The sequence below is a fragment of the Schistocerca piceifrons genome, chromosome 1 (assembly GCF_021461385.2).
Source record: "Schistocerca piceifrons isolate TAMUIC-IGC-003096 chromosome 1, iqSchPice1.1, whole genome shotgun sequence".
In the NCBI taxonomy this organism is placed as follows: domain Eukaryota; kingdom Metazoa; phylum Arthropoda; class Insecta; order Orthoptera; family Acrididae; genus Schistocerca; species Schistocerca piceifrons.
In genome coordinates this window covers 1,230,747,719-1,230,770,920 of record NC_060138.1, presented here as the reverse complement: position 1 = coordinate 1,230,770,920, position 23,202 = coordinate 1,230,747,719, and the positions used below count along the sequence as shown (strand labels likewise).

General features: G+C 43.2%; 1 pseudogene; it reads left to right on the top strand.

The window, feature by feature from the left end:
* Positions 1–18,397: 18,397 nt before the first annotated feature.
* Positions 18,398–18,515, top strand: LOC124723177 (annotated as a pseudogene).
* Positions 18,516–23,202: the final 4,687 nt, after the last annotated feature.

Here is a 23,202-nt window from a genome sequence, read left to right as displayed (position 1 = left end):
GTTTTATGAGTAAAAACTGTGGAATGTGCTTGTAAAATCTCAAAAAGGTCCTGCCTATCAGTGTCATTACAATTCTCAATTGTTTGAATTTTATTCTGAATTAACTTATTAGTGTCAAATGCGCCGTCGATATCATCCCTGTCAGTACTTGCAGAGTGATTGTTAGTGTCTAGTTCCGTAGAAAATTCCGAACTGTTGTCTAACAGAAGGTAAAGCCGATTAATTTCCTCGTCATGGTTTGAGAGCCAATCTTCAAATTTCAAAGCTATTGACTTACCTTCTTTCTCTAAACTTATTTCAGCATCGTGAAAGTTTAAGATTGCTTTGTATTCATTCAAAAAGTCTACGCCCAATATAATTTCCGTCGACAATAATGGAACAATGAGAAAGTTCATAGAGAAGCTGTGGCTTTGACAAAAGAATTCTAAATTGGTTTGTTGGCGTACATCTACACTTTTTCCAAAGATTGCACCTTGTAATTTAATCTTACGTAACGGAAGTGTGGGGCAATCGTTCGATTTGTTGCATTTGCTAAAGGCTGTTTCACTGATTACTGAAATGGGACTGCCAGAGTCAAGTACTGCCGCAAATTTTACGTCATTTACTGTAATGTGAATCACAGGATATGCAATGTTGTTATGTTTTACGTCGTGTTCTTGGAGTAAGATGTCCCTAATGTCTTCCATTTTTACGTAATTACTAGCTACGGCAGCTGCCTCGTTAGTGTCATAAGTATGTTTTGTGGCTGCCAGCGGTGTGAGTCATTGCCTATTGTCTCTTTGTTGGCGCGCGTCGTTATTGGGATTTGGAGACCTAACTTCTACAAATTCACCGTGACGAGAATCCCGCCAGTTCTGATGCAGTTCAGGTCTGTCGTTACGATCATATCGTCTGTCGTCATGTCGGTAGATTCCATAGTTTCTTTCTTGTCGGTCACGTGGTGGAGAATTTCTCCCTGAGTCGTAACTGCACGCTGGACCGTTGCGTCTAAAGTTATTCTGTCTCCCTTGATAATAATTTTTTGGTTCCCATATTGTCTGTTTCTCTGATTGTCTCTGTGATAGTCATTACCGCGGAGAGGTGATCTTTCCCTGTAATTATTACTACTCTGTCAACGGTTGTCATACGGGTGGTGTCTGTTTTGGTCACGATTTGTGTTGTGAGAATAGCCTTGTCGCGTCCAGTTATTATTTCTGTCGTCACGGAATTGTGACGGATGTGACCTGTAGTGATTGTTTTCCTGTTTTCGCATCCCGCGACGGTCTGTGTCAATTTCAGTTCTTGTAACAGTCCCTGAAATGCTTCAATGTCGTCTTTGCAACGTCCTGCTAAAATAATATGTCGTAAATGTTCAGGCAATTTGAGTAAGCAAATGCGGATGAGTTCTGAGGGGCTGTATGGGTTTGAAAGATATTGTTTCTTATGCAACATGTCTTCAAAATATTTGACAAGACTGGAAAATTCAGATTGTTCAAAGTGTTTCATCATGATGCTATGTTTTACACGGTCTTGTGTAGCTTGAGACCAATATGCTGAGAGGAAGGCATGGTAAAACTCTCCTTCACTGTGGCAATCGTGAATTACCGATCGCATTCTTACAGCTGGTTCATTCTCCAAGTAGCCACACATAAATTCTAATCTGTGTTCTAACGACCAGTTGGGAGGAAAACAATGAGAGAATTGATGGAGCCATGCTTGTGGATGAATGTCGTTGCCAGAATTCTTAAATGTTTTGAATTTACGTGTAGTAATGAACAGCTTATAGTCAAAATCATCATGTCGGCGAGTCGCATATCGGTCATTGTTAGGTCGTGTCGGCCGTTCCATCTCAAAATTCGGTGCACACTGCCAATTTCTTTCATAATTTCCGAAGTGTCCTGTGTTATTATTTTGTGGTTGTTCCGTATTTCTAAGTCCCTCTTCCCGTATTGGAGCGCGAGTGGCCTCTGAAATACGTAATTCTTGTATTACCTGTGTCAGCTGATCTTGTACTTCCCGGATTTCTCTTTGGTGTTGTGTATTAATTTGATTCTGATTTTGTTTGAATTTCCTAATTTGTTCGCACTCTTCTGTGTCATTAAAGACTACCGGTTTTGTGTCGTTCAGATTATCATCTACCTTCGTAGATAAGTTAGTGAACTGATCCGAAAGTTCGGCTACTTTCTCCGATAGTGAACACATTTCCTCAGTGTGTTTTTCTGAACCAAGTTTCAGAGTGTCCATTTGTGTTGAAATCGAATCTACTGTGTCCTTTAAGTTTTCCTGAGTTATTGCAAGTTGCGTAACCGAATCGGTAGATGCAACTGAGTCAATTTTAGCCCACAAGGTCTCATGATTTTCATGAACAATGGCTTGCAGTTCTTTTATGGCTGCTTCGTGATTCTGTAATACATTTTCATGCCGCGAAAAAATAGGTTGAAAATGCTCACAAATTTGTGTTTTTATGTCATTACAGACTTTTTGACATTTCGATTCAATGTTATGTAACTCAGTAGTTAAATCTTCACGTGTTTGTTCAAGTGTGGTGTCTAACTTTTGAAGATTTTGTTCCATTGTGTCTAACTTTTTAAGATTTTGTTCCACTGTATCTAACTTTCGAAGATTTTGTTCCATTGTGTCTAACTTTTGAAGCTTTTGCTGTGTTTGTCCCATTTGCTGTATTAATTGTAATAACAATGCACTGGTGTCTGGAACATGTTCCTCAGTGCTTTTCGGCAGTGAATTTGCACCGGAAACATTCACATTTTGACAAGCAAAAAATGTGTCTTGACTTATTTGAGAAAACGGTGAGGATCCAAAACCTGAATCTACAGTATTTGCGAGATTGTTTCCTGTCATTTCGGATTCCTGAGGCGAGCTGTTGCCGACCGATCGATCGATAATGCTTCCCTGTTCTCTAATTGTTTCACTGTCTACACCACTGTTTGCCGCTCGCTCCATTTCCCTATGCACAATTACCAAATTACTACTTTGAACATTAGTTAATTCATTACTCTGCGGCGCTAACACACTGCTTTCGTCTTCACTGTCATTTCTCAATTTACTTTGGAGCCTAGTATTACGTTTTTCACACGCCATTATTGTCACAGTATTTCACACGACAACACAGAAAAACACAATTTGAAGAGCAAAAATAAGAGAACACATTAACATAGCACTGAAAATAATATTTAGTTAATTGCAAGCGCAGCTGCGAAATACTTGGAGCAAATCTAAATGCATGCCACAACTGTGTACAACAATGAAAAAATACAACTACAAAGGAAATTCTCTCTACAATTACGCACTAGCAATAAACAAAATCTACGCTAATTACACAAACTACAAGGAAAAAATCAGAAGATTCCAGTGAGATATCCTCGGCTAAGGGTCGACATATGAAACGTCCCCTTTGAAAAATTTATACATGACTGTGCTTAAACTGACACACAATATTTTTAACGCAACGCAATCTGACTTTCAAAAATCCCTACAAAAGAATGGCCCTGACTAACATTAAACTATATCTTCCAGAAATCACTTACCTCACAAAAATCTTCGCTACTCAAGCTACTGCAATACCGCGAGCGCCACTACTGCCAGCTAAATAAAAGATTCAAACTACTGAAGGCACTAACTACTGATAGGGATAGTTAGCAAATGAAAGATATTAATAGAGAACAAACAATGTATTTACCTTGATATCATCATATATAAATATAGCAGTTCATGACAAATTACAAACCTCCGCCATCTCTCTCCCCACATCCACCACTGCTGGCGGCTCACCTCCAACTGCGCAACGCTACGCGCTGTTCACAGCCAGCTGCCTAACACTACAATCGCGAGTATTACAACAATGCAAAGCAGCCACAGACTGCACACAGCACAGCCAGTGATTTTCATATTGAGCGCTACGCAACGTTGCCAATAAGAAAACATAAACAGCCTACTTACAACCGAGACGTGTAACCAATGGCACCCTATACCATCACTCCGGGTGGTACGCCAGTATGGCGATGACGAATACACGCTTCCAATGTGTGTTCACCGCGATGTCGTCAACACGGATGCGACCATCATGAGGCTGCAAACAGAACCTGGATTAATCCGAAAAAATGACGTTTTACCATTCGTGCACCTAGGTTCGTCGTTGAGTACACCATCGCAGGCGCTCCTGTCTGTGATGCAGCGTCAAGGGTAACCGCAGCCATAGTCTCTGAGCTGATAGTCCATGCTGCTGCAAACGTCGTGGAACTGTTCGTGCAGTGGTTGCTGTCTTGCTAACGTCCCCATCCGTTGACTCTGGGAACGAGACGTGGCTGCACGATCCGTTACAGCCATGCGGATAAGATGCCTGTCATCTCGACTGCTAGTGATACGAGGCCGTTGGGATCCAGCTAAGCGTTCCGTATTACCCACCTGAACCCACCGATTCCACATTCTGCTAACAGTCATTGGATCTCGACCAACGCGAGCAGCAATGTCGCGATACGATAAACCGGAATCGTGTTAGGCTACAATCCTACGTTTATCAAAGTCGGAAACCTGATGGTACGCATTTCGCATCCTTACACGTGGCATGACAACAACGTTTCACCAGGCAACTGCTGTTTGTGTATGAGAAATCGGTTGGAAACTTTCCTTATGTCAGCACGTTGTAGGTGTCGCCACCGGCGCCAACCTTGTGTGAATTCTCTGAAAAGCTAATCATTTGCGTATCAGAGCATCTTCTTCCTGTCGGTTAAATTCGCGTCTGTAGCACGTCATCTTCGTGGTGTAGCAATTTTAACGGCCAGTAGTGTATAATATAGTCTCCGACTTCTTACCTCATCTGTTCAGGGTGAAACCTCGCCCTTTCGAAGGTTACCACAATTGCCATCATTAGGATCAACTAAGATATCTACAGTTACAAAGTACAGTCTCACAAACAAAGTTCTGTTCGATAAAACAAAAGTTTTGTCCCTGGCTTCTATATACCACGATTCTATCAAGGAGGTGGACAACTTCAGCTGGATAACGGATATAATTTTATCGGAGCATGGAGCTGAGCTCTCGACGCAGAGAAGACACAAAGAAATTCATCGCAGTTTTAACGCTCCTAAGGGAGCGGTGGTGGCACCGGCGATGACGTCAGCCCATCCACGGCATCTTGGCGTTATACCGACCAATCAGAAATCGTCCATGGGCTATTCGGGGCCACCACAGTAGCAGAAAAGTTGTTCCTGAAGAAGACGATTTTGGTAATAGTCCAAAGTACGAGGTTTCGCCCTGAATCGACGCGGTAAGAGCCCCGAGAATATTTTACGGAAGAGTGTCGTTGTGAAAGAACTGGAAGCGAGGTGTAGCAAAGCTAATGCAATGAGCGCTCAGCTACGATCTGCTCTCTGCTGCAAGAAGGAAGTCAGTACTAAGACTAAGTTATCTGTGCACCGTTCAATCTTTCGACCAACTTTGTTGCATGGGAGCGAAAGCTGGGTGGATTCAGGTTACCTTATCAATAAGGTTGAGGTTACGGATATGAAAGTAGCTAGGACGATTGCAGGTACTAGTAAATGGGAACAATGGCAGGAGGGTGTCCACAATGAGGAAATCAAAGAAAAACTGGGAATGAACTCTGTAGATATAGCAGTCAGGGCGAACAGGCTTAGATGGTGGGGTCATGTTGCACGCATGGGAGAAGCAAGGTTACCCAAGAGACTCATGGGTTCAGCAGTAGAGGGTAGGAGGAGTCAGGGTAGACGAAGGAGAAGGTACCTGGATTCGGTTAAGAATGATTTTGAAGTAATAGGCTTAACATCAGAACAGGCAGCAATGTTAGCACATAATAGGGGATCATGGAGGAATTTTATAAGGGGGACTATGATCTAGACTGAACGCTGAAAGGCATTATCAGTCTTAAATGATGATGATGATTATGATGATGAGTGTCGTTGTGAAAAACTTCGCTCTCAAGAACTACACTAGTTAACTCCAACCTGGTGTCTGTTCTAATGCATGAGTGTGCCTCCCTGTGTCATTTATTCTAAGATAGCAACGAAATAACCAGTACAAAATTGGGGCCTGTTTCCACGACACCATAATATCAGGGGTAGATGCACTGCTTTGGACGACCTGTCACTTAGGGTAGTAAGCACGCTTTAGTTTACTTTATTTTTAAACTTAAGATGCATAAGGTATAGTCGTGCTTCCTAAGGATTACGCAGCGAAAATATCATACACGACTTCTTTTGTAGGAAACACAATAATAAAATACGTTTCTAAAGTACGCCTACTGTCTCCTCATTGGCGTTTTAATTTCGTCAATGTACTATGCTTCATCAGCAGATGTTATATAAAGACCTTCATTGTTATATCAGCACGTCAGAAACGCAAATATTCGTGAATGTAATCTCTGTTGTCATTTCCAAAGTTGTGATGGAATATATACACAATTGCAGAAGAATATAAAAGTAGAGTTTTGCTACAACATAAAGTAGGATAGGTGGGGGGTAAAGCCCCGCAATTTCCGTTCTTTTAATACAGTAATCAATGAGGGAAATGCGCGGAGTAGCCGCGCGGTTTGAGGCGCCATGTCATTGATTGCGCGGCCCCTTCCGCCGGAGGTTCGATTTTCCCCCTTTCGCATGGATGTGGTCGTTGTTCCTATTATAAGTTAGTTTAAGGTAGTTTAAGTAGTGTGTAAGTCTAGGGACCGATGACCTCAGCAGTTTGTAGGTTGATCTGTTACCTATAACCCATCCAAATTCCAGTTCTGTTTGGTTTTTAATTACAGAAAAATACACAATTTAGCTCAAACAAAAAATGATGGGTTGTACCTCACAAAACGGGGTAGTGCCCGGCAGTGCGGATTTTTGTCCCATTTGAGATAAACATGGATAAAAATTAATGTCTACATAACGAAAACGATTGAAATGACCCTTTGTAACTTTTTGCATTGTAGCCAAGTTATCCAACACAATATTGAAGTGAAATGACTCGTAAATTGAAAAAAATGGCAACAAATTCTCCCTGAAAAGAGGATTAGTAGGGTAACGTGAAAGCAGTTACTGATGCTACGCTATCTATAGACCTAGTAAATGGTGTACTTCCGTTTTTGTTATTGATTTAAATGAATCGAACTTAAGTCGTTCTATTTCTATAACAGCCGTCCGGAGTGGCCGAGCGGTTCTAGGCACTACAGCCTCAGGCATGGATGTGTTTGATGTGCTTAGGTTAGTGGTTCAAAGTTCTAGGGGTCTGATGACCTCAGCAGTTAAGTCCCATAGTGCTGAGAGCCATTTCTATAACATGATCTTTTCTTGCTTTGGCACATCTTTCCTTCTCAGCAGAAAGCTTTTATTTACCCGCGCTTCCTTCCACCATTCGTTATTTATTTGGTGTTGCATCAGAAACACAGATTTCAATGATTTTCCAGATAATTTCGTCTAAATCTTTATTTTAGGCAGCAGAATTATGTCCTCAGTTGACATTAGCTCACACAACGTGTGTTGAATTTCATCTTTTCCAGGGTTGTCATTAAAATATTGTCGCCACATTGTTGGAGATGCGGGGATTAACCCCAAAACGCTAGCTGAGATTTGCCCCACTTTGCAATTTTCTGACAAATGCCCCACTGTTGATTTTGGGGAGACATTGGAACAACAATGGTGTCAAAAATTAAAACAACAAACTGCCATTTCCCTGTCCTGTGTCTAATTCACGATAAAATCATATAAACTGTCAACAGATGTCTTTACCATCGTGTTCTGCACCGAAGATGGCACTCCGATCAACGGATAACCACGCCAGTAATGACGTCATGGCACCTGTCAAGCGGGATAATGTTTGCAGGGTTGTCCACATCCACAGTCGCTGTGAACACAGTCGGATAGCGCAATGGCACAGAGACGCCTATAGGCTCTCTGTTGTTGAGGGCCATAGGAAGAATGGAAGCGGGAGAGTCACAAATTGATGTGGCCCGATGGGTTAATGTGAGTCGTTCTGTTGTTTCTCGGATGAGGCGAAAGTTTATAGATAGCGAAACTATGTCCTGGAGACCAGAACAGAGCAGACCACATGTGATATCAGCAAGAGTGGACCGTTATTTGGCTGTAACGGCACGACGGTACCGCTTTAGTACTGGATTGGAACTGTCATCTGACCTCGCAGCACCTCTGGACGTGTTGTACCGAGGTAAACGGTGCACAGAAGGCTTCAGCAGAGTGGTCTTTATTGTTGGAAACCTGCTGTCTGGTTACCTGTGGTGTGTCTTCACAGAAGAGAACGTCTAGAGTCTAGCGTCAACATCCCACCTGGACGGTCGAACTGTGGGCCAATGTTCTTTTCACACATGAGTCTCGATTTGGTTTTGAAAGTGGTTATCGACGGATTCGCATCTGGATGGCACGTGGGACGCAATTTCGGGACCCAAACATTGCGGAAAGAGCCCGATATTTATGAGAATCCCTAATGGTGTGGGAGAGGCTATGTGGACCACTCGAGCACCTCTTCATGAAATTGTATTGATGAATCAAAAAGATTTAACTGCTGTCAGGTACCGTGAGCAGATCTTGGGATCTCATGCGCGTTTAATACGAGGTGCTGTGGGTCCATACTTATGGACGGTAATGCTCGACCTCATATAGCACGGATGGTTAATGTTTTCTTTTTGGAAATGGAAGATATTTCACTCATGGCGTTGCCTGCTCGCTCTCCTGAGTTGAGTCCCATAGGGCATCTCATCAGCATCCACCAACCATTCTCCAAGACTTGTGAGCAGCTCTGCAGGAAAAATGGGCGTTATTGCTTCAACATGAGATTGATATCTTTCACAGCATATCCCGTCATTGTCAGGCCCGCATTGGTGCCCATACTGAGCACATTAACCAGTTGTCACAGTGTGTGTGTAAATCCGTTAAGTTGAAAAAAAAAACGAAAATTATTTTTGTTTACTGTTATGCGTATCGCAGTTGATTACGTTCTGTATTCTTTGCATTGTTCCTACTTTACTATCAATGGCTCTGAGCACTATGGGACTTAACATCTGAGGTCATCAGTCCACTAGAACTTAGAACTACTTAAACCTAACTAACCTAAGGGCATCACACACATCCATGCCCGAGGCAGGATTCGAACCTGCGACCATAGCAGTCGCACGGTTCCGTACTGAAGCGCCTAGAACCGCTCGGCCACAGCGGCCGACCTTTACTATCTCCTGGTTATAATGTTTTGTGGCAAAATAAATGCAACACTGCAAAACTTCCGTTTGTTGCTTTAATTTTGGACACCAGTGTATTTCCACGCGAAAATGAAGCTTAAATGCAGTTGTGTCACCGAGAAATTCGTTGGTTCTTCTTCACAAACTCTACATTGTACCCTGTTAAGGAAAGACATCAGAAAAGTTACTTGTAACTAGTAGAAAACAGACTTACACTTCCTCACCTCTGGAGTGAGCTGTCGGGACGAACTTTCGTGGAACAATAAGTAACAATACCACAAACCTGTCATCTGACGGTCAACTCCTGAATCAATGGCAGTCAATTCAAGAACTCGTTGGGGGTTTTTACCCCATGCGGGGCTTTACCAATGCCTACCCTACCCACCTGCATATTTTCCTGATTTCTTTTTTATGCGAAATGACAGTAAATAAACTACATCGTATAAGTGTTTAGCTGTAGATGGTCGGCCGGTGTGGCCGAGCGGTTCTAGGCGCTTCAGTTTGGAACCGCGCTACCGCTACGGTCGTAGGTTCGAATCCTGCCTCGGGCATGGATGTGTGTGATGTCCTTAGGTTAGTTAGGTTTAAGTAGTTCTATGTCCTAGGGGACTGATGACCTCAGATGTTGAGTCCCATAGTGCTCAGAGGCATTTCAACGATTTTTAGCTGTAAAAGTAATATTAAATGGCCCGACGTACAATGAATACTAGAGAAGGTGAATAGAAAACTTAGATTTTTTGGAAGGACTCTGGGAAAATGTAGCGCAACTGTACAGGTAATCACACACAAGATGCTAGTGCGACAAGTTCTGTTGTTCCACTATTGGAAGTGTTTACCTAGTGTGCATGACAATAGAGAGCGAAGGAATTATAGCCCGGGGTTACGATCTTAACAGGCCAACAAAGCCCATAGGTAGGTGTAACACAAATTCTCGGATCCTTTGAAGAAGTATGTTCTTATTCTCGTGAACCTAGTTAGGTTAATTTTGAGAACTTGTTTTCGAAGAATATGCGACCTGTGTGCTGCTGCCACAATGACGAGAAATGGATGCAAGAAATTAGTGCCGACCAGAGTCACATAGACAGCCATTTTTGCCTCGCTCGATATACGACTGGAATACGACAGAAAATCAATAACATTGGAACGATGTACCAACAACTTTATACTTTACTGTGCCTTGTCTAGTACCTATGCAGACGTAGATAAAAAGTACTGTGAAGAAATGACTGAAAAACTGCTAGCGTTGTTTTCAGACTTAATATTGCACTCTGCGCTGGTGTGTGTACTGTTTTCAAACTTCCACATTAGCGGAGTACCGTTTCTAGAGCCCAAAACTTACTTTTCACAGCCAGTTTCCATGATATTTTTTTATTCCAAGCAGTTACATTATAGTGGAATGCTCTGGAGTCTTACTCGGGTAACACTTAAATTCCATTATTGCATCATCTATTTTGTTAATTGTCCGTAGGTGATTGGAAATAATAGGGACATCGAAAACAAGACTTTTTCTTTCCGCGCATATCACTGTGAAGTCAATGCATTCCTCTAATGATATTTTGAAGATACATACGCCACTCCGCATTCCACTTTAGCAACTACGAGGTCAAATTCATGTCGATGCCCCCCACATACTTCACTCTGTGGCCACCGGAAAAGATATTCCGTGAAATTTCGATGCGGAATATTCGACATCCCTGTCCCATAATGGCATGGAAAGGGCTTTATTGCCCTTTTCCTGCTGTCCTAATGGCCGCACCGAACATCAATTCGGGCATTTAACTTCCGCAGGAATCGGAGGGTCACAAATAAAAACGGAAGACCGCCCCTTACACAGTAAATAACAATCGATAGAGCCATAAAACTGAGACTGCGTGGAACGTCAGTAAATGAAATTTCTCACTGCGGCATAACTCTCCCAATGTCTTGCACACAGTAGAATACACCCAGCGCTCGTAAACTACTGGGTACTATTTCTAAGGTGAAGGAGCAGTGAGCTATATGCGTTCGTTTATCGTTTCACGATAAACCTGCGATTTCGAAGCTAGGGTACAGTCGCAACGCAATATCAGAAGAAGAAATGCAGGCGGCTATATTTCTCAACTTAACGAATGTCCTTGAGTGTTTTTCGAGAAGTATAGCGAACTACATTCTGTCCTGGTCTTACAATCAGAAGTACGAAAGAGAAAACTGCTGAGTAAGACATCTTTCTAGAAAAGATGTGATAATAATTAAACTTTCGCTACTTGAGAGGGCCTCCATGACGTTGAGCAATGAAACTTCATGGAAACATTTGTAACGACGTCCGGAAGAGAAATAAGTAATAAAGCGCTGAAAGAATGTATCTTAATTTCCACGTTGGAGGGTAACATTGATCACCTGCGTACAATGTTTACGTTGCAGGCTACAAATGTTGCGCATTGTAACTGCTTTCCGCATCCACGACAGCCTGCAACCGCACTACAGATTCCTCTACTGTTGTCGGAAACACTGGTAGACCATGGAATGTTGATCTGTCGTGATACAGCTCACGCACTGCTTGAAGATCGCAAAATGCGTCCAGCATTCTCAGCCATGATGACAGGAACTTCTTCAACAGTTTGTCGGCCTCTCCAAGGAGCTATTCTCAAATGGACTGTCAATTCGAACATCCGACTCATGTTCTTCGTCCCCGGAGCAGAAGTAGGACGTCTTGGTATTACTTTAATGCGTCGATACTTGGGAAGAACAGTAGCAATACTGTTGCTGTTTTGATGAAACAGCTTTACGAGGAAAACCTTGCTCACCTTGTCCAGACCGATGTTTACCGCGTGCAACTGTAATGCACTGATGCTTGTCTTTGAACCCTACGCCACTGTACCAGCGCATAACAACAAGCCATGACAATAACACTACTAACAATGCAAATCCTACTGCACACAGTCTGGATATCATGTCCTTAAAGTTGGTTACGCATACCACAAATACACACATCAAAAAAAGTTTTGTATCAGCCCGGTTCTCAGAACTCCTGAAGATAGACGTTGACTGTGGATATTGTATCACAGACACAGTCCCTTTGCCGACCGCGGTGGATGAGCGGTTCTAGGCGTGGAGTCCGGAACCGCGCGACTGCTACGGTCGCAGGTTCGAATCCTGCCTTGGGCATGGATGTGTGTGCTGTCCTTAGGTTAGTTAGGTTTAAGTAGTTCTAAGTTCTAGGGGACTGATGACCACAGCTGTTAAGTCCCATAGTGCTCAGAGCCATTTGAACCATTTTGAACACAGTCCCTTTGACTGTTTGGAGATGTCACTAAACCTGCCCAAGGATGTAAACAACCATGCATGAGCAGCGCCATTTAGACGGAGGGGCTCCGGCAGCCGATCGGTCCCAGTCATTCCACCAGGAAGGAGATACATGGCTCGTGTTGTCTATAGTTCAACGATGCCTACACGGTCAATATCGCGGTTCGATCGCGTCCGCATACTTAATTTGTGCCAGGAAGCACTCTCAACAAGGGAAGTGTCCAGGCGTCTTGGACTGAACCAAAGCGATGTTATTCAGACATGGAGGAGATACAGAGAGACAGGAACTGTTGATGACATGCCTCGCTCAGGCCACCCAAGGGCTACTTCTGCAGTGGATGACCGCTACCTGCGGATTGTGCCTCGGGGGAACCCTGACAGAAACGCCACCATGATGAATAATGCTTTTCGAGCAGCCACAGGACGTCGTGTTTCGACTCAAACTGTGCGCAATAGTCTGCATGATGCGCAACTTCACTCCCGACGTCCATGGCGAGGTCCATCTTTGCAACCACGACACCATGCAGCGGGGTACAGATGGGGCCAACAAGATGCCGAATGGACCGCTCAGGGTTGGCATCACGTTCTCTTCACTGATGAGTGTCGCTTATGCCTTCAACCAGAGAATCGTCGGAGACGTGTTTGGGGGCAACCCGGTCAGGCTGAACGCCTTAGGCACACTGACCAGCAAGTGCAGCAAGGTGGAGGTTCCCTGTTGTTTTGGGGTGACATTATGTGGGGCCTACGTACGCTGCTGGTGGTCATGGAATGCCATCCTCCTACCGATAGTGCAACCATATCGGCAGCATATTGGCGAGGCATTCGTCTTCATGGACGACAATTTGCACCACCATGGTGCACATCTGGTGAATGACTCCCTTCAGGATAACGACATCGCTCGACTAGAGTGGCCAACATGTTCTCCAGACATGAACCCTATCGAACATGCCTGGGATAGATTGAAAAGGGCTGTTCATGTGCGACTTGACCCACCAACCACTCTGAGGGTTCTACGAAGAATCGCCGTTGAGGAGTGGGACAATCTGGACTAACAGTGCCTTGATGAACTTGTGGATAGCATGCCAAGACGAATACGGGGATGCATCAACGCAAGAGGACGTGCTGCTGGGTATTAGAGGCACCGGTGTGCAAAGCAATCTGGACCACCACCTCTGAAGGAATCACTGTATCGTGGTAAAACTTGGAATGTGTGGTTTTCATCAGCCATAAAAGGGACGGAAATGATGTTTATGTTGATCTCTATGCCAATTTTCTATAAAGGGTCCGGAACTCCCGGAACCGAGGTGATGCAGTTTTTGATGTGTGTAGTTTTCTGTGTACACTGGCTAATGTAACGAAAGCTTAATTACAACCACCTTCTCTTTCTATGAACATAATAATGTTGTTTATCTGGTAGTCACAGAACACGAATACTGCGGGTGACAGATAGGTGTTCGAAATACGTGGAACAACTAAGAAAGGAAGGAATATTGTGGGTTAATGTTACTTCCACTTACTTATCACTAGAATTCCCTATTTTTCTATCAATCGCCGAGTTACCTCACTTAGTGCTCTATCCACAGCTGTAACAAATACGATAGCACGTTAAATAAAAGGAATCAAGTAAGCTGATATCGAGTTCAGTGGAAATATGGGACCAACCTGCAGCGGTCGTCGGTCCCTGGACTTACACACTATTTAATTTAACTTAAACTGACTTACGCTAAGGACAAAACACACACCCATGCCTGAGGAAGGACTCGAACCTCCGCTGGGGTGAATTTTAGTGTTGCATTATACACGCTGGAAGATGACGTTCACCGGGCATTCGCCATAGCCACACCCTGCCATCGGATCACTACATGATGGACCGTCATTCGTCACTCCGCACAACGTTTTTTCACTGTTCACTCGTACAATGTTTACGCTCCTTACACCAAGCGAGGTATCGTTTGGCATTTACCGGCGTGATGTGTGGGTTATGAGTTGCTGCTCGACCATGAAATCCACGTTTTCTCACCTCCCGCCTAACTGTCATACGAGTAGTAGTTGCAGTGAATCCTGATGCAGTTTGGAATTCCTATGTGATGGTCTGGATAGATGTCTGCCTATTACACACTACCGCCCTCTTCAACTGTCGGCGGTCTCTGACAGTCAGCAGACGAGGTCGGCATGTAAGCTTTAGTGCTGTACGTGTCCCTCCACGTTTTCACTTCAGTATCACATCGACAAAAGGGAACCAAGGGATGTTTATGAGGGTGGAAATCTCACGTACAAACGTAGCACACAGGTGACATCCAATCACATGACCACGTTCGAAGTCCGTGAGTTCCGCGGTGCAATGAAGAGCAATCGAGGATGGCTATTTCATCATCTTTCAACACGATCGAGCACCTCTTCATAATGCACGGCCTGTGGCCGATTGGTTACACGACAATAACATCCGTGTAATCGACTGGCCTGCAAAGAGTCCTGACTGGAATCCTGTAGCACACCTTTGGGATGTTTTGGAACGCCGACTTTGTGCCAAGCATCACCGACCGACATTGATACCTCTCCTCAGTGCAGCCCTCCGTGAAGAATGGGCTTCCATTCCCCAAGAAACCTTCCAGCACCTGATTCAAAGTATGCCTGCGGGGGAGGAGGCTGTCATCAAGGCTGAATTCCAGCACTACCGATGGAGGGCGCCACTAACTTGTAAGTCATTTTCAGCCAGGTGTCCGGATACTTTTGATCACATAGTGTATTCTGTCATAATATTGTATTCGTCTTAGTGTATATACTATCTGATGAACAGTATCTGGACGCCTTATGTAATACGTAATTGGTTACTACGTAGATGTCATGAGAGGCGCACTCGCCAGTATAAAAGGAGCCAGGCAGTACTCAGTTGTCAAAAGAGGAACAGTAACAGAAGAGCTGGTCAGTCAGCACAGCTCAGACACTTCAGATGCGAACAAATTAGATATCACCTGCGTAACAAATCCATCTGCGAGATTTCAGTGTTACTAAAACTGCCCGAGTTGATTGTTGATGATGCAAAGGTGAAATGGAAACGCAAAGGAACAACCACAGGTAAATCAAGACCAGAAAAATCTCACGTACTGATGGACAAGGACCGTCGAGAATTGCGCTGAGTGGTTTTGAAAAATCGGATGAAATCTGCGGGACAACTGACTCGCCAGTTCCAAAGTTCTACCACCAGTCCAGCTACCACAACGTCTGTATTTAGGAAGTTAAAAAGAAAAGGATGCAATGGTCGAGCACTTCCTCATTAGCCATATGTATATGTAATCACAGCTAAGCGTGGTATAGAGATCGACATCAGTGGACGGCGACTGACTGGAACCGAATGATTAGGAGTGATTAATCATGCAATACCCTACGGCAGTCCGATGGAGGGGACTGAGTTTGCCAACTACTTGGAAGACTTTACCTTTCATCAAGTATGGCGCCAACAGTTAAGAACAGAGGAGGCGGTGTTACAGTCTGGTGGCGTTTTTTATGGTTAGGAGTGTGGTATCCTCATTTAGTTTAAGAAAACGCTGACTGTGGAAGGTTATGAACACATTTGGCAGCACTGTGCACTGCATATAGTAGAGTACGGTGATTCAATCAGCATGACTGTGTACCCAGTCATAAAGCATGGTCTGTGAGGGAATACTTTGAGGACAACAACATTCCTGAAATGGACTCGCCTGCCCAAAGTCCCAACCTGAACCCAATACAACATCTTTTGGAGGAGCTAGAAAGTCGACTTCGTTCCAGACTCAAGCGTCCAAGTTCACTGCCTTATTTAGTTTCAGCTCTTGAGAAAGTTCCCGGAAGCAGAAAATCCCCGACGAGGTTGGGAATCGAACCCAGGACCACGTGATCAAGAGGTAGCAACGCTAGCAACTATACCACCAGCTGTGGACCTCGAGAAGATTCAGCATGATCCTCAAAAATGATCAAGCCCTCATAAAGGTGAACGGTAGACAAATCTCAAGTTTATGTCTGGTAATAGGTGTCTGCATACTTTTACTCTGGGTGCATACTTTTGCTCAGACACTGTATACAGCCTAAGTGGTAACATCTACATGTTTTTTGGAAGTTGTCTTCAGTAAACAAATAATTAGTGTTGTGCCCACTACGAAACAGATGTAGAGTAGTATTGAAATTGTGGTGTGCGTACTGTAAGACCTTCGGTATACACACCATCAGATTATTTGACTTGTCGCTCTAACGAAGTAGGCGAGTGTCAGCAATATGTCTCGCGGTCTTATCGTGGCGTGTTTATTTTCTGTCGTTAGGTCAGACGATAGAAATGCCACTTGCACGCTTAAAGTAGCAGAATGACGGTGACCAACTTTAAACAGTACTTGATTAATTTTCACACACATTTATTAAAATAATAAAAAAATGTTGACATTACGTAACTTGATTCTGGATGCTGTTTACAACTGACAATCTGAAGTTCCTTGGGTCTTGGTACGTTAATCTTATCCTCACATATCTCTGATACTTGACAAAGTGTCTATACATTTATCTTCATGGCTATGTACAGGAATATGATAATCTTATTAGGTGCAGAGTGAAACTTGACTACAGACTAACGCAGACTGGTACAGACTAATGCAGACTGACTAATCGGAGGTCTGTACACTCGTTATAATACCTCGCGCGTTCAGGAATCACTGCGCGAGTGTGATCCGCGAGGAGAAAAGGTTCTACGTTAGCAGCCATGTCATTGGCTGCGTTACATATTAATACGCGGATCGGCGGAAGCAGAATTTCTTCCGTCTTTATGGCAGCGCCATCTCGTAGTGCGAAGACGGATGAGCGCTGCGCCTGCGCTGTTGTGCTTAGCGGGGCGCGCTCTAGTGGAAAAGTTGTGTACGCGCTGACTACGCGGAACTATGTACACAACAGAAATTTTAATACATTGTACTACAAAAGTACCCTCTGATGCGGACATTACAATGATTTGCCAATCCAGAGGTTGGTTAATACTCAACACAGAAAACCATAATGCAATGGCAGAGAACTAGGATCTACGAATAGTAAGATTCTAGGCATTAAGAAAATTATTATTTTAAACATATTTATTTGCCACAGAGGCTAAATTTAATACAAACAATAGCGATCAATTAAGCTCAAAGGAACGTCACAACACACCACAATGAGATAGCAAATCCTTATTGTCCTTTCAGTATTTCAGGAAACTCAGTGCTTTTTACCCTACAACAAAATAAAATTTTGAAGTTCATAAACATTATTAAAGTTTACCCCAGAAGCACACAATGGATTTAACAATTATTTTAGTACTTGAAAATCAGTATTACAATAACGACAAACTTTCAAGGGAGCAGAATATGTGACTTCTTCATTGCTTTTAAAATAAGAAAGTGGCGATTGGCAAATTACGAGGATAAGCAATTATTCATAAGAACAGATTAGGACAAAATCAAACAAAATTAAGGCTGAAACACATCGGTCAGTCAACAGACGATAATCACATAGAATATTCATTATATTTACATAACAGATAAATGTCAAGTATCACACGGGCCTTTAAGCATGACAGATAAAATCTGGGCAGAACTGATCTCATTCGACTAGCACGTACTTAAGGCTAATATATTAAAAATTTGTGTAACAAAGCAAAATGCAACACTGACCGGGGCCTTTTAATTCTGACTGAGAAAACCAAATTAAATAACTGAGCTTATATGACCAACAAGTTAACTGATAAGAAAAAATTTTGGGTCAATTGAAGAATGGGATAAAACTCGTCGGCTTTGACCAATGACATATTTTAGTCGTACATATTAGCTGTTTATTTTCGAGCCGTAGATAAGAAATCGGTTATCTTCTGTCGCAAAGCGCCATAAACGTAAATAAAAATAAATGAATCTATTATTAAGAGATAGATATTGCGTATGCTTTTTGCCACTTACCAACGGCCTTGCCGCAGTGGTAACACCGGTTCCCGTCAGATAACCGAAGTTAAGCGCTGTCGGGCTGGGTTAGCACTTGGATGGGTGACCATCCAGTCTGCCTAACGCTGTTGGCAAGCGGGGTGCACTCAGCCCTTCGTGAGGCAATCTGAGGAGCTACTTGATTGAAAAGTAGCGGCTCCGGTCTCGGAAACTGACATACGGCCGGGAGAGCGGTGTGCTGACCACATGCCCCTTCATATCCGCATCCAGTGACGCCTGTGGGCTGAGGATGTCACGGCAGCCAGTCAGTACCTTTGGGCCTTCATGGCCTGTGCGGGAGTTTTCTTTTTTTTTGCCACTTGTGGTAATTTTAAATCATTTGTGTACAAAATCTGAATTATACCTTTGTCTCTTAGTGAGTCGTTCCAGTCGTTTCCTCTGCAGTTGATGCATATCCTGTACGTGCAGGTCAACTGGAGAGTAGGATATAAGTACTAGCGACAGCAAAAAAGACAGCGTACATAACGCAGTTTTCCTATATAGGTCAGCTTAAGTACAGGATACAAATTTTACGTTTGTCGCTTTTTCCGCCTTCGCTGGTACTAGTATCGTATTCTTCAGATGACACTATTTCTAGTGAAAGTGAAAAAGAGACATACATAAAATTTTTATCCTGTACTTCAGTTGTTAATAGGTCAACTGAAGTTAAGGATGTAACAAATGGCTCTGAGCACTATGTGACTTAACATTTATGGTCATCAGTCCCCTAGACTTAGAGCTACTTAAACCTAACCAACCTAAGGACAGCACACAACACCCAGTCATCACGAGGCAGAGAAAATCCCAGACTCCGCCGGGAATCGAACCCGGGAACCAAGAATGTAACATATTTTATGGCAATGTGAAGTATGTCGGTGTTTTTTTCCGCTGGCACTAATATTCTATCCTTCAATTGGCATTTATAGATCTACTTAAAAATGGGATATTAGGAGTTTCTGCTGGGAAAAAAGTGAGATGTGTAAAATTACGCCGGCCGCTGTGGCAGAGCGGTTCTCGGCGCTTCAGTCTGGAACCGCGCAACCGGTACGTTCGCAGTTTCGAATCCTGCTTCGGGTATGGATGCGTGTGATGTCCTTAGGTTAGTTAGGTTTAAGTAGTTCTAAGTTCTAGGGGACTGATGACCTCAGATGTTAAGTCCCATAGTGCTCAGAGCCATTTGAACCATTTTTTTGTAAAATTACCTTCGAAACTGTTTTTTTTTTTTTTTTTTTTTTTTTTTTTAAAATCAGTCTACTGACTGGTTTGATGCGGCCCGCCACGAATTCCTTTCCTGTGCTAACCTCTTCATCTCAGAGTAGCACTTGCAACCTCCGTCCTCAATTATTTGCTTGACGTATTCCAATCTCTGTCTTCCTCTACAGTTTTTGCCCTCTACAGCTCCCTCTAGTACCATGGAAGTCATTCCCTCATGTCTTAGCAGATGTCCCATCATCCTGTCCCGTCTCCTTATCAGTGTTTTCCACATATTCCTTTCCTCTCCGATTCTGCGTAGAACCTCCTCATTCCTTACCTTATCAGTCCACCTAATTTTCAACATTCGTCTATAGCACCACATCTCAAATGCTTCGATTCTCTTCTGTTCCGGTTTTCCCACACTCCATGTTTCACTACCATACAATGCTGTACTCCAGACGTACATCCTCAGAAATTTCTTCCTCAAATTAAGGCCGGTATTTGATATTAGTAGACTTCTCTTGGCCAGAAATGCCTTTTTTGACATAGCGAGTCTGCTTTTGATGTCCTCCTTGCTCCGTCCGTCATTGGTTATTTTACTGCCTAGGTAGCAGAATTCCTTAACTTCATTGACTTCGTGACCATCAATCCTGATATTAAGTTTCTCGCTGTTCTCATTTCTACTACTTCTCATTACCTTCGTCTTTCTCCGATTTACTCTCAAACCATACTGTGTACTCATTAGACTGTTCATTCCGTTCAGCAATGTCATCAGCGAATCGTATCATTGATATCCTTTCACCTTGTATTTTAATTCCACTCCTGAACCTTTCTTTTATTTCCATCATTGCTTCCTCGATGTACAGATTGAAGAGTAGTGGCGAAAGGCTACAGCCTTGTCTTACACCCTTCTTAACACGAGCACTTCGTTCTTGATCGTCCACTCTTATTATTCCCTCTTGATTGTTGTACATATTGTATATGACCCATCTCTCCCTATAGTTTACCCCTACTTTTTTCAGAATCTCGAACAGCTTGCGCCATATTATATTGTCGAACGCTTTTTCCAGGTCGACAAATCCTATGAAAGTGTCTTGATTTTTCTTTAGCCTTGCTTCCATTATTAGCCGTAACGTCAGAATTGCCTCTCTCGTCCCTTTACTTTTCCTAAAGCCAAACTGGTCGTCACCTAGCGCATTCTCAATTTTCTTTTCCATTCTTCTGTATATTATTCTTGTAAGCAGCTTCGATGCATGAGCTGTTAAGCTGATTGTGCGATAATTCTCGCACTTGTCAGCTCTTGCCGTCTTCGGAATTGTGTGGATGAAGCTTTTCCGAAAGTCAGATGGTATATCGCAAGACTCATATATTCTAAACACCAACGTGAATAGTCGTTTTGTTGCCACTTCCCCCAATGATTTTAGAAATTCTGATGGAATGTTATCTATCCCCTCTGCCTTATTTGACCGTAAGTCCTCCAAAGCTCTTTTAAATTCCGATTCTAATACTGGATCCCCTATCTCTTCTAAATCGACTCCTGTTTCTTCTTCTATCACATCAGACAAATCTTCACCCTCATAGAAGCTTTCAATGTATTCTTTCCACCTATCTGCTCTCTCCCCTGCATTTAACAGTGGAATTCCCGTTACACTCTTAATGTTACCACCGTTGCTTTTAATGTCACCAAAGTTTGTTTTGACTTTCCTGTATGCTGAGTCTGTCCTTCCGACAATCATATCTTTTTCGATGTCTTCACATTTTTCCTGCAACCATTTCGTCTTAGCTTCCCTGCACTTCCTATTTATTTCATTCCTCAGCGACTTGTATTTCTGTATTCCTGATTTTCCAGGAACATGTTTGTACTTCCTCCTTTCATCAATCAACTGAAGTATTTCTTCTGTTACCCAAGGTTTCTTCGCAGCTACCTTCTTTGTACCTATGTTTTCCTTCCCAACTTCTGTGATGGCCCTTTTTAGAGATGTCCATTCCTCTTCAACTGTACTGCCTACTGCGCTATTCCTTATTGCTGTATCTATAGCGTTAGAGACCTTCAAACGTATCTCGTCATTCCTTAGTACTTCCGTATCCCACTTCTTTGCGTATTGATTCTTCCTGACTAATGTCTTGAACTTCAGCCTACTCTTCATCACTACTATATTGTGATCTGAGTCTATATCTGCTCCTGGGTACGCCTTACAATCCAGTATCTGATTTCGGAATCTCTGTCTGACCATGATGTAATCTAATTGATATCTTCCCGTATCTCCCGGCCTTTTCCAAGTATACCTCTTCCTCTTGTGATTCTTGAACAGGATATTCGCTATTACTAGCTGAAACTTGTTACAGAACTCAATTAGTCTTTCTTCTCTTTCATTCCTTGTCCCAAGCCCATATTCTCCTGTAACCCTTTCTTCTACTCCTTCCCCTACAACTGCATTCCAGTCGCCCATGACTATTAGATTTTCGTCCCCCTTTACATACTGCATTACCCTTTCAATATCCTCATACACTTTCTCTATCTGTTCATCTTCAGCTTGCGACGTCGGCATGTATACCTGAACTATCGTTGTCGGTGTTGGTCTGCTGTCGATTCTGATTAGAACAACCCGGTCACTGAACTGTTCACAGTAACACACCCTCTGCCCTACCTTCCTATTCCTAACGAATCCTACACCTGTTATACCTTTTTCTGCTGCTGTTGATATTACCCGATACCCATCTGACCAGAAATCCTTGTCTTCCTTCCACTTCACTTCACTGACCCCTACTATATCTAGATTGAGCCTTTGCATTTCCCTTTTCAGATTTTCTAGTTTCCCTACCACGTTCAAGCTTCTGACATTCCACGCCCCGACTAGTAGAACGTTATCCTGTTTCTCATGGTAACCTCCCCCTTGGCAGTCCCCTCCTGGAGATCCGAATGGGGGACTATTCCGGAATCTTTTGCCAATGGAGAGATCATCATGACACTTCTTCAATTACAGGCCACATGTCCTGTGGATACACGTTACGTGTCTTTAATGCAGTGGTTTCCATTGCCTTCTGCATCCTCATGTCGTTGATCATTGCTGATTCTTCCGCCTTTAGGGGCAATTTCCCACCCTTAGGACAAGAGAGTGCCCTGAACCTCTGTCCACTCCTTCGCCCTCTTTTACAGGGCCGTTGGAAGAATGAGGCTGACTTCTTATGCCGGAAGTCTTATTTATCAAAGTTTAGGCAGTGGCGGGGATCGAACCCGGGACCGAAGACGTTTTGATTATGAAGCTCAGACGCTACCCCTAGACCACGGGTACTTACTTCATTCGTTTGTTTGTCAACATTTGCCAATGTTTTCGCAATTCATCATCTGTGGTAACTTGTGACGCCATTTTTCAAAGCAGGCGGGTTGTATTCCTTTATTCAGTATTGTTGAGTGGTACTTAAGTAAATAAATTAGTGAAATCAAAGTGAACTAGAAATTAGAACATAAATGGAAAACTTGGTTTAGTTTAGAGAGTTACATACTCGCATTCAGTGGGCAGAACAGCAGAACAGAAGAGACAATGACCGTGAAGTCAGCAAGTTCCACATAAGCGGGTGCTGTCGATT